Source organism: Nymphaea colorata, chromosome 7, assembly GCF_008831285.2.
Source record: "Nymphaea colorata isolate Beijing-Zhang1983 chromosome 7, ASM883128v2, whole genome shotgun sequence".
In the NCBI taxonomy this organism is placed as follows: domain Eukaryota; kingdom Viridiplantae; phylum Streptophyta; class Magnoliopsida; order Nymphaeales; family Nymphaeaceae; genus Nymphaea; species Nymphaea colorata.
In genome coordinates, this window is record NC_045144.1 from 2,876,500 (window position 1) to 2,891,468 (window position 14,969).

The following is a 14,969-nucleotide window of genomic DNA, read 5'->3' on the forward strand; positions in this document are numbered from 1 at the left end:
GCGCTGTAGGGGTATGGATATGGGTTTGGGTACAGGCACGGGGAAGTGGGTATGGGTACAACAATTTTAAAAAATCTTGGTACAGGGGTAATGCAAAAAAAGAGAGAGAGAGAGAGTGTGTGTGTGTATATATATACAACACATCATTAAGACAATCTTTAATGTTTCCTTTCATAGTTCCTACATATAATCTCAGAAAACATAAATAAACTAACAAAAATATGGTGAAAATATAAGAAAAAAGTGAAAAAAATCTGGTTTGGATTGGTCTAAGCATATCGACAGTGTACTGCCATATCAGTATCAGCGTACCGCTGTACTGGTACTGCTATGGGGGCATAACCCACATACCTATGTGACTTAGGTTTGAAGCAAAACCACACCTGATTTTCTGCACATTTTTCACCCATCAACAAACTGAATATGCATGCAATGTAATGACCCTAAATTTTTTGGACAATTCTGTTTTCTGTACATGGTAGAAGGAACACTTAGGATTATCACAACTAAAAATAAAAAGCCTCATTTTACTGAATTAATGAAGTCAACTTTTCCAAAAATAAACCAGAACAGGCATAACTTTGTATATTCAGAAAAATAAAACTCTCTTCCTAAGCCAATGATTATGTGTTGGATATTATCATCAAGCATCTAGCTGCGCGCCCTCTTTCTCTCCTATCCTTTAGCTCATGTACAGTGTGAGAATTGTGAAGTTTCCATATGGTGAGTCCAACCCTTGACCTAACCCAGTCCAGCCTATGGCAAGTGAAGACAACCTGTATGACTTCTAAATAATAAACAAATGCATGCATAACCATCGACAACTTATAGCGTGCAAGAAAACCTACAGGTGTAGATCTATGATAGTGATTGGATTATATAATTCATCACTGCCATACATATACATATGCGTGCTTTTTTTAGTGTTTTGTTATTTGTACCTGCATGTTTTCTTTTGAATATGCACTATGTAAAGCAGAGCTCAAATCACTCCAAACAACCCCCATTGCACAACAAAAAAGCTGAAGCCACACACCTCTTGAAATAAATGGAAATATATTGATGAAGAGAAATACAAGAACCTAGCTCTCAGACCTTAATCATACATAGGATATCAGTCCCTTATTTATAGAGTGAAAGAGCATAAGAGAAAAAGGAGAGAAACTAACTGTTGGACTAGTTCCGATGGCGAGAAATCTAGCTGTTGGAACTAGACAATAGCTAGTTCAACTCAACCAAAAAAGAAGAAGCAGAAAAGAAAAAAAATGAAAAGTGAAGGAAAAATAAGATACAAAAGAAATCTCATGTACAAGTATGCATATACATACATATTATATTGACATGTCTATAACGATCTCCAAACATACAAGTTAGAAATAATGTATAAGTATAGAAATTCTAGTACGTGATTTGATACTGAAGAAAAGGCCAATATATCAAAACGGCTGCAACAATGCAGTGACGGGAAGGACGCAGCTCAAGAAAACTGAAGAAACAGAGAATGCGTAGAATGGCAAAAGCTTTTTGAACAGAGAGAAAGCTGCCTGCGTCATTTCACCATTCTGAATGCTTATATGCAGGTTCTGCTTTAAAGAATCGTAACAGAATAATTATGACATGTACAGAGAATCTCTTGACCACAAAGAAATCAAATTTCTAACAAAGTACTACACATGCATCTGGGCAGTGGGCCTCTCACACACTAAAAGCTTCTTGATATTTCCAGACTGTTTCACCAAAATTAGTCAACTCATGCCTTTTTTAATTCTTCAACACACCCTCATCAAACTGGGCATGTAAGTCACACCCAGATTTCTCTTCAAGAAACATAACTTCTCCTTTGCTAAAGATTTAGTTAAGATATTAGCCACCTGCTTTCGTAAAGAAATTGTTGAAATTAGGAAGTTTATATTTAAATGTGGTAGTTTTCTGATTATTTAAAAGTTAGAGTCTTCTTTAGTCATTTATATCTTTTTGTGTCTCTCTTGTGTAAAGACACTAGCCGACCCCTATTCTCTCTTTAAATAAGAGATTAGGGTTAGCAATGAAGACACGATAGTTTGTTCTCACTCTCTCTCTCTCCCTCTCGTTCTCTTCTTTTGTTCCCTCTCTTTTCTCCATCTTCTGCAACATGGTATCAGAGCCGGTTATCTCCATCCTTCTCCGGTGACGGCTGATGTTATTTTCCGGCGACCTCTTCTCCTATTCTATCTCTTCCTATTTCTTTCTCTACCCTTCCTTTCTCTCTTCTCTCTGCTGATCGAGAAATAGTGGACAGCGTGGAAGGGGAACCTAATCACACGTGAGAGGTATGTGTGGTTAGGTCCCTAACATGGATGTAGTGCAGCATAAGCAACTACGTGGAAGTTGCTGTGGAACAGTTTTTCTTTTTCTCTCTGATCTGGAACGTGGAAGACTGAAAAGGGTTGTATCAGAAGCTTCTTAGTTGCTGCTGTTGAAGAAGAAGTTCAGGCCAGATCGCATTGGTTGTTGCTGTGTGGGAGACGACAAGTTCAATTCTGAAATGTGGATCATATCAGATCTGATAAATATATATATATATATATATATATATATATGTATATATGTATATATATATTAATCTCTGGACGTGGATACATTGAAGCTGTGGACATCAACAGAAATTTATATGCACAGCTGTGAGGGAGTCTACATTGGTTAATGTCTTAAGGACGTTTCTCTCTCAAGACTGTCGGCTGTAACATGAACATTTGGGGACCTACACAATCTATTGGTACTTTTTTTCTACTCTCTCACGTCTGATTTTCTAGGGCAGACTTCTGTGAGCAAGTCTGCTCACATCTTGGGAAGATTTGTTTGCTCAAGTTAGGGTTTCTTAAAACCCTAGGTCGATGCATTCTTGAAGTCGTGTGGAGGAAACCAATGTCGTGCAGGCAAGTCTGATTTTTTTTTGTAGAAGTCGTGGAATGATGCACAACACTGTTTTCGTAAGTCGTTGAAATCTGAGGTCACGTTGGAAGGTCTGAAGTTGTCTAAAAATAAGTTTTTTGTTGGCTGTCGTTAAGTCTGTGCACAACTTATGATATTACTGCTTACGTTTGACTTTGAAAAATATACATATACTTAGAAGATGTTGGCATAATCATCGTTGTGACATTAGTGGCATGTGGCAGTGGTGCTGCGAGTGATATTGTTGAGTTCTTTGTTGTTGAGCAGCCCCTTACCTGACTGATTAATTATAAGTTGGACGTTCTTTTGTGTGTTCAAACTGCTGCAAAATTGTTTTGGTGCTCCCTACTGTGTTTAATATGGCTGAGATTAGCAAACCAGATGGTGGGAATAATTATAAAGGAACTGGGAATCCCTCCTTTTTTGGATCTACAGTCCCAGTTAGCATTGACAAATCTGAGTATGAGCAATTTTTGGCACACAGAGTCTCACAGGCTTCAACTTCCACTGTTTTTATTGATCGAGCTCTCTCTACGGGTACATCCACGCTTGATTCAAGTATGTCTTGGATTATTGACTCAGGAGCATCGAGACATTTCTGCAGTAGACCTGGTTTGTTTACTATATTGCATAGATTTTCTCAGCCACGTCATGTTAAAATTGCAGATGGCAGAATGTCACCTATATTGGGTTATGGAGATGTGAAGCTTTCTCAGTCTATGACCATTCCACATGTCTTATACGCTCCTGAGTTTCCTTCCAATTTGCTCTCTGTTAAATAGTTGACTACTAATTTACACTGTCGCATTATTTTTGACCCTGGTGCATGCTCATTTCAGGACTTACAAACTGGGAAGACTATTGGTGGTGGCTATGAAAAAGAGGGCGTCTACATCCTGTCAGTCCCTATGGGCCTTGCTGCTACCTCTTCTACATCAGATTCTACATCATTTCAGTGGCATCTCAGACTTGGTCATCCTTCGGGGTCCAAGCTTCGTTCCATCCTACCTCACCTTTCAGTCCCAGAGTCATTTCAATGTGAGACCTGTCAACTTGGCAAGCATACTCGTAGTAGTTTTCCTTCGAGTCTTAGTCCATCAAGTCAAGGGTTGTTTGATCTTCTTCATGTTGATGTGTGGTGTCCTAGCAGAGTTGCTAGCCGATCTAAGTTTAGGTATTTTCTGGTTGTTGTTGATGATTACTCTCGAGTTAGTTGGGTATTTCTTTTGAAAGAAAGGTCTGAAGAAGTACCTATTCTCAAAAACTTGATTATTGAAATAAAAACTCAGTTTGGTTCTCTGGTTAAGTGTATTCGCATTGATAATGCTCTTGAGTTCAAATCCTCTATCTTAATGACCTTTTATGTTGAAAATGGTATCTCTCCCCAATTTACATGTCCCCACACTTCACAACAGAATGGAGTTGCCGAAAGAAAACATAGACAACTTCTAACTGTTGCTCGTACCCTAATACTTCATAATCATGTACCTACATACTTATGGGGTGATGCCATACTCATGGCTACCTAACAAATCGTTTACCATCATCATCCATTGACAACAAAGTACCGATTAAACTTGTTTATCCCAATCGAAGTTTATTTCCTGTTGCACCAAAAGTATTTGGCTGTACTTGTTTTGTTCACATTCTTGGGCCCAAACGTGATAAACTTGTTGCTCAAGCCATTAAGTGTGTTTTCATTGGCTATCCTCGAAACCAAAAAGGGTACAAGTGCTTTGATCCGGTAACTCACAAAGAGTATATCAGTGCGGATGTCACTTTCTTCGAGTCTTAGTCCTACTTCTGTGTCATCTGAGATGACATGTCCTATTCCTCTACCTATCCCTCCAGTCCCGTTGCAGTCTTTTCCCTCTCCTACTTTGACAATGAATAGGTTCCAGGACCCTCCATTGGTATACACGCGTCGGCAGGATCCCTCTCATGGTCGACCATCAGAATCTTCTCAAGGTGTGACCTCCATTGAAGTAAGTATACCTGACATTGATCCTTCTCAGGACTTGCCTATAGCCCTGCACAAAGGCAAGAGACAGTGTACTACACATCCAATCTCACAATTTGTTTCCACTGACCACCTTGATGACAATTTACAACAGTTTCTTCATGCTATGACAATTCATACTGTACCAACTAGTCATCAACAAGCACTACTAGACTGTAAATGGTGAAAAGCCATGCAAGATGAGATGGATGCTCTCTTATAGCGTGGTACCTGAGAATTGGTTGATCCTCCTTCAAATTGTGATATTGTTGGCTCTAAATGGATCTTTACAGTCAAGTGCCATTCAGATGGGTCTGTAGAGAGATATAAGGCTCGATTAGTGGCTAAGGGTTATACCCAGACATATGGAGTTGACTTCTTTGAGACTTTCTCTCCTGTGGCCAGGTTGGTTACTATTCGGCTCATTATCTCTGTTGCGGTATACTCTAATTGGCCTATGTATCAACTGAATGTAAAGAATGTCTTTCTCTATGGTGACCTTGAAGAGACTGTATATATGCAGCAGCCCCCAGGGTTCAAGCGACAGAGAGAGTGTAGAAAAGTGTGTCGTCTGAAGAAGGCAATATGTGGACTTAAACAAAGTCCTAGGGCATGGTTTCACGAATTATCTGAGGTCGTTTCACAGTGTGGATTGGAAAAATCTCCTTTGGACCATTCTCTATTCATCAAGAAGATCTCCAAAGGTATAGTTGTTATGGTAGTTTATGTTGATGACATTATCCTGACAGGTGATTGTGATCAAGAAATTTCGATCACAAAGACTTTCCTTCAAAAGCACTTTGTCACGAAAGATCTTGATCACTTGCGATATTTTCTTGGGATTGAGGTTGCTCATAACAAAGAAGGTGTAGTGTTGTCAGAGGAAATATGTACTTGACCTACTGCAGGATACTGGGATGTTAGGAGCCGAGCTAGCTAATCTCCCGATGAATCCACGTCTTCATCTTCATGATGATCAATCAGAGCTAGTAGATTCACGATCTTACAGGTCTCTTATTGGCAAGCTTCTATATGTCACTGTGACTAGACCAGATATTAGCTTTGTTGTTGGGAAACTAAGTCAGTTTATGGAAAAACCTAGAAAAGTCCATTGGGATGCTGCATTGATGGTTTTGAAATATCTAAAGTCATCTCTGGGCAAGGGCCTCTTTTTCAAGAAAGGTGAATCTCTATAAATTATTGCTTACAGTGATGCTGACTATGCAGGGTCTGTTGATGACAGAAAATCCACCACAGGCTTCTGTATCTTTGTTGGGGGCAACCTAATATCATGGAGAAGCAAGAAACAGAATGTAGTTTCGAGATCAACTGCATAATCTGAATATAGAGCAATGGCTCAAACGGCTACTGAGATGACTTGGGTTAAGTCTATGTTAACAAATATGAGTATTGAAGTTCCTCTTCCTATGAAAATGTACTGTGATAACAAGGCTGCCACTTACATTGCAAATAATCCAGTATTTCATGAGAGAACAAAGCACATAGAGGTCGATTGTCATTATATTCGGGATCTTATACAATGAGGTGTTGTGTCTACAGTTCATGTAGCTTCTGAAGATCAGGCGGCAGATATGTTTACTAAGGCTCTTCCTATTGGTGATTTTTCTAGATGTTGTAACAAGCTGAGCATGATTGATATCTATGCTCCAGCTTGAGGGGGAGTGTTGAAATTAGGAAGTTTATATTTAAATGTGGTAGTTTTTTTATTATTTAAAAGTTAGAGTCTTCTTTAGTCATTTATATCTTTTTGTGTCTCTCTTGTGTAAAGACACCAGCCGACCCCTATTCTCTCTTTAAATAAGAGATTAGGGTTAGCAATGAAGACACGATAGTTTGTTCTCACTCTCTCTCTCTCTCCCTCTCGTTCTCTTCTTTTGTTCCCTCTCTTTTCTCCATCTTCTGCAACAGAAATATGATGAGCACATATTACTCCATTCTTGACTAGTTCATGCACTAAGTGGTAGTCCATCTCTATGTGCTTGGTTAGGTCGTGCATGATAGGATTTGCAGAGTTATGTAATGCTGATTTGTTATTGCAAAGCAACAAAATTGGTTCTGTTATGTGTACTCATAAGATTGCTAGATGATCTTTCAACCAAAGCAATTCACCAGCTGTGATTCTCAATGGATGAACGTGAAACTGTATGTTGCTTCTTTGTCTTCCCAAAAGTCAATGCTCCACCCAATATAGCTTACCAATTAGAGTTCAATACGATTTTTTGTCTATAACCTCAGATTGTTCATCATGGAGGTGAAGTTTGGCCTCATAGGAATAGATGCAGGCTTAGTCCCCGGCATACCTGTCTCTTGTGATGGATCTAGCACATATTTTGTTGAGATAAAGTCACTCCTCTAGTTTTAGCAACCTCCATTCCCAAGAATTAACGAAGAGCACCTAGGTCCTTGGTCAAAGTGTTTTTGCAAATAGTGTTTACTTTCAGACATCTCCTTATCGGTGTCTCCAGTCCTGGAGCATTGAATGCAGTGACGTTAAGGACAGGTACCCAATACCTATTATTGAGGAGTTGCTTGACGAACTCCATGGTGCCACCCATTTCTCCAAGTTAGATCTACATGCAGGTTACCATCAGATCTGCGTTGCTGCAGAAGACGTCCTTATAATGGCCTTCCATACGCATGATGGGCATCACAAATTCCGGGTTATGCCATTTGGCCTAACAAATGTTCCATCTACATTCCAGTCACTGATGAATGACATCTTCAGGCCTTACCTTTTCAGGTTCGTGCTACTTCTTTTTTGGATGATATCTTTATCTATAGCGTAGTGGAGGAGATGCACCCCCAGCACCTATGGATTGTGTTGGCGATGCTGCAAGAACACCAGCTCCATGCCAAGCTGTCCAAGTGCTCCTTCGGAGTGCCACAGCAGAGCTAGGTCCTACATTTCGCATAAGTCCGCCAATGAAAGGGAACTCATAGCAATTGTCTTAGCTGTGTTTAAATGGAAGTATTACCTGCCCGGCCGACACTTCCAAGTTTTGACAGACCACCGCAGTCTGTACTATTGCCTCAAACAACAGGTCTTGTCTCCTACATTGCAGAAATGGGTCTTTAAGCTGATGGGATTCGATTTTGACGTCAAGTTCAGGAAGGGAAGAGAAAATATGCAGCAGAACTATCACAGGCTAGTACACTGCCCGACAACCTCTTCATGGCCATCTCTCAGATACAGCTTCCTCTGTAGCACAAAATTAAGGAAGCCCACCAATAGAGTGAGTTAGTGAGGTGAATCAGGAGTCAGCTACAAGACAGCCCCATACAACGTTATGGCTACGAGTGGAAGGATCCATACTTGCGATATAAGGGATGGATCTTCATTCCCCTGGATTTTGATCTCCCACAGTTTCTCTTGGAATATTTTCATGATGAAAAAACCTTAGGTTACGGTGGGACAGAGAGCACTTATCGCCGTTAGAGAGCCACCTTCTTCCGGCGGGCATGAAAAGGGTGGTCAGGGAGTATGTTAGAACCTGTGATGTATGTCAAAGGAACAACTCAGAGATAATGAGACCTGCAGGTCTGCTGCAGCCACTGCCAATTCTTGAACAAAGCTGGGAAGACATTTCGATAGATTTCATCGAAGGGCTTCTGAAGTCGCAAGGCTACTATCTTGGTGGTTGTCAATCGTCTGTCCAAATATTCACACTTTATAGCATTTTCACACCCATACACGGCAAAGGCAGTGGCATGCGCATTTTAAGATACAGTGGGACGAGTTCACGGCCTTCCTCTCTCCATTGTAAGTGATCGGGATTTCCTGTTTCTTAGCTCATTTTGGAAAGAGTACTTCTAGCTACAGGGAACAAAATTACAGATGAGCATGGATTACCATCCACAATTGGACGGCTAGTCAGAAATTGTTAACAAAAGCCTTGAAACCTACTTGCGCTGCTTCGAAGAGCAGCGACCCAAGCTACGGGCTAATTACCTACAGTGGGCAGAATTTGCATATAACACACGCTGGCACTCTACCACAAGAAAAACACCTTTTGAGGCTGTTTATGGCAGACAACCACTGAACCTTAGGCATTAGCAGCCAGGGTCTACCAGGGAGGAGTTCGTTGACATCCAGCTCGGGTGCAGGGATGCCATCTTCAAGGACCTCAAGCAACATTTAGCAGCATTCAGAAACAAAATGGCGATCCAGTATAATCGACGGCATTGAAACCAATAGTTTCAGGAGGGAAACTAGGTCCTTCTGCGACGACAAACTCACTGGTCCATTAAGGCCCACAGGGTTCTCAGAAATTGGGACCAAAATTCTTCAGCCCCTTCCAGATCAAGAGAAAGATAAGGACCTTGGCATATGAACTGATTCTACTTGAGGGAAGCTTGATTCACTGTCTTTCACGTATCCAAGCTCAAGAGCAGTCACCGTCCACCCTACGAAGAAGAAACAGCTTCGCCCGTCCTGATGGAACCCTCATCTAGCACACCATAGAGGCAATTGGGCATAAGGAAGACCAATGTAGTTAGCAGACGACAGACGGAATGGCTGGGGGAATGGTCCAATCATGACGAACTTTCGGCCACATGGGAGTCAGCTGAAGAGATACAAAGACATTTTCCAGAGTTTGCACTTTGAGGACACGGTGATTGTGAGCCGTCAACCCGGTAGACGATGGTAGTCATAGAGTTAGTAGCGGTTTAGAGTTGGGACTAGCGGGTCAGACATAGACTCAGTATGTAATAAACCCAACCGAGATCGAGCTGTATATAAGCCGAAGGGGGTTAACCCTAGAAAGGGGAGATGAGGGTAATCACTGGAAGCTGGGCTTCTAGCTGCTGGGTCACGTGAGTAGTGTGGCTGGCTAAGAGGCTTTAAGCCCTTAAGCAGCCGAGTTTTCCTCTTGTTAGCGGAGAAGCTAACACAGACAAACCAGGAGAGATTGGATAAACGGTAACATGTCAAATGCTATACAGATCGAGTAAACGTGCTCTTCTTTGAGCCTTTCACTGTTCTTTGATGGGTTCTTCATAGTATAATCTTGAAGATGTACCTATGTCACATGGACTCTTCAAAAAAGGGGCAGCACCCACGTCAATGTGACGTGGGTGCGGCTTTGACTTGCTCCCCAGTGATAGAAATGTAGCACCAATATCTGTAACCCGAAAACAGCACTCACGCAGGAAGAGAGAGAGAGAGAGAGAGAGAGAGAGAGAGAGAGAGAGAATGAAAACAAGAAGAAACTGAGGAGAAGAAGCCGTAGCCAAAATGGTTTGCACGGCCTCTATTTATAATCTCATTTTCAGAATTCTAAGAGTCTCCAATCGTAGAATCCTAGGAGATTTCACAAGCTCCAAGGACATTAATTACATCATAGAAACCTAAGAGACTTCACATATTACAAGGATATTAACTACAACATAGAATCCTAGGAGACTTCCCATATAACAAGGATATTAACTATAACATAGAATCCTAGGAGACTCTTCACATGTTACAAGGACATTAAATATTTTAACACATTCTACAAGGAGGTGGAATCCTAAGAGACTCCTCTTCAACGTGCTGGTGAAGGATTTATATTTTAACACCCTCCCTCAAGTTGTGCATGGTTTTGCACCATGTACAACTTGCCTTTTAGAAACCAGAATCGTTCCTTTGTTAATCCTTTTGTAAATAAGTCTGCAACTTGTTCATCTGTACGAACATAAATAGGCTGAATTTCCTTGTCTTCCACCTTTTGTCTAACAAAGTGTTGATCAATCTCAATGTGCTTTGTTCGACCATGTTGTACGGGATTAAAGGCAATGTTAATAGCGCTTTGATTATCGCACATTAACATTGATGTTTTAATCTTTTCTCCAATGTCTTCTAGCAAATGTCTAACCCATGTAACTTCAGCAGTACCTGCAGCCATGCATCTGTATTCTGCTTCAGTGCTGGATCTTGCTACTGCCTTTTGCTTTCGACAACTCCAAGACACAAGATTACGTCCAATGAAAATACAAAAACCAGAAATGGACTTTCTTTGATCGGGATCTCCAGCCCAATCTGCATCTGTGAATGTCATAAGTTGATGTCCAGTAGTTATATTTTCACTCTTACCATAAACTAAGCCATCTCCTGCTGTCCCTTTAAGATATCTTAATATTCTTTTGACAGCATCCATGTGAGTATCTCTAGGTGCATGCATAAATTGGGATACTTGATTCACAGCATATATAATATCTGGTCTAGTAAATGTAAGATATTGAAGTGCCCCAACAATACTTCGATATTGCGTAGGATCTTCATATAACTCCCCATCTTGAGCACTTAGTCTTTGATTTAGAACACTAGGAGTTCCAACAGGCTTACAATCAGACATACCTGACTTTTTCAACAAATCCAACGTGTATTTCTGTTGTGTCAATGTGAGGCGATTATTGTGCCTATCAATCTCCACTCCAAGAAAGAATCGTAAATCACCAAGCTCTTTCATTTTGAAGTTTTGCATCATCAAAACTTTAGCTTCTTCTATGTGTTTTTCTGAATTGCCTGTGATAACAATATCATCAACATATATAAGAAGTAAAGTAAATATGTTTTCCTTTCGATAAATGAAAAGAGAGTGATCTAGAGGACATCTCCGAAAACCACATTCTTGAATCTTGCAAGAGAAACTGTCAAACCACGAACGTGAGGCCTGTTTAAGTCCATAAATAGATTTTCTTAGTTTGCAAACCCATGCATGAGAGTCTCCTTTTGTGTATCCTGGAGGTTGTTCCATATATACTTCCTCCCTTAAATCACCATGAAGAAAAGCATTCTTCACGTCCATTTGATGTAGTCTCCATCCATATTCAACTGCCAATGATATAATCACGCGAATTGTTCCCATTTTGATCACAGGGCTGAATGTCTCATCATAATCTTCTCCATATTGTTGTGTAAACCCTTTTGCTACTAACCTTGCTTTGTGTCTTTCTATGCTACCGTCAGGTTTGTATTTAATTTTGTATACCCATTTGGAGCCCACTACGTTCTTTTCGTGTGGCCTCGGAACGATCTCCCATGTTCCACATTCATGCAAGGCATCCATTTCTTCTTTCATAGCTTTTCTCCAATGATGTGATTTTGATGCTTGATCAAATGAAGTAGGTTCTTCCTCCTTGCCAACTTTTGCCATGAATAACTGAAAATCAAGTGATAAAGAATCATAGCTAACCCACCTGTGAATGGGATGACGAATGCGTTGGGATCTTCTAAGGTGGGGCATGTTGTCTTCTTCACTGTGAGCATCTCTGTCCCTTAGTCGTCGACTGTAGATAAGACCCGAATATCGATGTGCATCGTTGCTCTGTTCATTATTGTTTTCGTGATGACTTGATGACTGTGTTGGATCTTCTTGATTTTCACTTTGAGCCATATCCGACGGTTGTATTGCTCTCTCTGAATCTTCACTTTGAGGCACATCATTTTCTATAACAGGATCTGCATTGAATAACTGTGTACTGGTCCAGGGATCATAAGATTCAATGGTCATAGGCATTTCATTTGTATTATCAAAACTATGTTCATCAAAAATGACATTTCTTGAAGTTTTGATACGTTTAGTTGTTGGATCATAGCATCGAAAACCTTTATATTCATCAGCATATCCAACGAATCTACATTGAATAGCTTTGTCTTGAAACTTGTTCCTCAAGGCAGCATCAACGTGAACATAGCATACACAACCAAAAACCTTCAAGTTCTTGTAATCAGGTTGTTTGCCTAAGAGTGTAAAATATGGCGATTTAGACATCAAGAGTGTCATAGGCAAACAATTTATTATGTATACAGCAGTATGGAAGGCTTCAGTCCACAAGAAAATGGGCACATTAGTATCATGCATCATGCTCATGGCGCTTTCAACTATATGTCGATGTTTCCGCTCAACTACACCATTTTGTTGTGGTGTGTAAGGGCAGGAAATTTGTCTAGTTATCCCTTTTTCACGTAGAAATTCAATAAAATCAAGCGAGGAATATTCTCCCCCTCCATCACATTGAAAATGCACCACATTGGATGAAAATTTAGTTTGAATCATGGCATAGAAGTTTCGAAATATGTGAGGTACTTCTGATTTGTGTTTCATGAAGTAAATCCAGGTGAAACGTGAGTAAGAGTCAATGAATAAGACATAATATCTTGACCCAGACATGGAATCAATAGGGGCTGGCCCCCATACATCAGAAAAAATAGTTTCAAAAGGTTTGGAAGCCCTTTGATTTATATTATGGAAAGGTAAAACATGACTCTTACAAAGTCCACAACTTGAACATTTTTTGACACTTGAAGTAAGAGGTAAACTTGATCTTGGAATGAGACTATCTGTGACAAGTTTTTCAATGAAATGTCGACCACAGTGTCCTAGCCGACTATGCCACAAATCAGACTCCAAAAATTGGTTAGGGCCCCTTACTTTTGATTGAAAATGGCAAGAACTTGGCACTGATGATGCATTATGAGAAAGAGAAAATGTCTTCAATCCTATATCAAAAGTGGATGAATCCTTGGGTAGACATTCCTTGAGGACGTACATATTCCCTTGACGCTCCCCTCTAGCGAACATTTTCTTCGTTTGGAGGTCCTTGACATAGACAGAAGAAGGTGTGAATTCAACAGAAGAGCTTGTATCATCAATGAGTTTAGAAATGGATATGATGTTCTTTTTGATATTGGGAGCAAGAACAACATTAGACAGTGATAGAGACGAGGATGACAATGGAATATGTGCATTTCCAATATGTGTAATAGGATGAGATTTTCCATCACCTGTTATAATGCAACTTCTACCGTAATGAGGGGATAAGTTAGTCAATTTACCTGCATTTCCTGTCACATGGGTAGCTGCACCTGAATCCAAGAACCATTCTCCCTGCTCATTTTGCTTTATAGTCATCTTTGAGAATGCGGCCATCAATAGCTGTTGCATATCTTCAGCGGTGGATTTAGAACTTTGTCCTCCTTGTTTATAATCATGTCTTACCCCTTTGTTTTTATTTTGAGGATTAAACCAACATTGTGCCTTCATGTGTCCTTTCTTGTTGCACTGAAAACAAATTGGTATTTTTCTTGAAGTATCCAAAGGAGACATACCTTGGTTATGTGGTGTTGGTAGAATGCCACGACCACCATGGTTGGAGTTCCCATGACTCTTACCAAACTTTACATTCATAGCCAACACATTTTGGGAGTTCCCTTGATCAGTCCTTTCAATGACTCTTTTCATATTCATTTCATGTTGGAGAAGTTTACCTTGTAGTTCGTTGAAGGAAGGCAGAACAGGAAGGACCTCAAGAGCTGTAATAAAAGCATGATAATCATGCCCAAGTCCATTCAAGGTTTGCTGCACCTTTTCCTTATCAGAAATGTTATTCCCTGAGGCAGCAAGTTGGTCTGCGACGGCCTTAATACGCCCCAAATAATCCATGATAGACGTTGAACCTTTGCTCAAGTTCTGAAATTCTTTCTTTAAGTACATAATTCGAGCTTCTGATATTTGGGAAAAGGTATCAGCAAGGGTTTCCCATAATTCTTCTGCAGTACAATCATCAGAAACTGAAAGTAACACTTGTTGAGATAAAGTGGACAAAATATACGCAACCAGACTTTGATCACGTCTCATCCACATAGCATGTTCAGGATTGTTGTCTTCATGAACATCAATAACTTCTCCTGCCTCATTTTTTATTTCCTGTAAGACGGATATTGGTGGAGCCTTTGTTGAACCATCGAGATGTCCAAAGAGGCCTTGACTTCTTATGAAAGGCATGATTTGCCTTTTCCAGATCAGATAATTCTCATGGTTGAGTTTTTCGGTAATAAGGTGAGGAAGAAAACTTGAGGACATGCCAGAATGCGAAAGGTTTTCCATGACAGCAGAAAGGAATGGTATATAGGTAGAAGATGAAAGGGAAAGAAGACACGATATAACAAGATGTGTCCTTGGTAAGCAAGAAGAAAAAGGAACAAGAATTGCGCAAGAGAAAAGTAAATTCAGGATAGAGACAAGATGAGAAAAGA

The 14,969-nt window shown here is 40.2% G+C and overlaps 1 protein-coding gene across 7 annotated transcripts in view; it reads left to right on the forward strand.

The window, feature by feature from the left end:
• The window catches only part of LOC116257349 (alpha-aminoadipic semialdehyde synthase), an 85,875-nt gene that overhangs the window by 23,695 nt on the left and 47,211 nt on the right, over positions 1-14,969 (forward strand). The gene's annotated exons all lie outside the window — the stretch shown is intronic.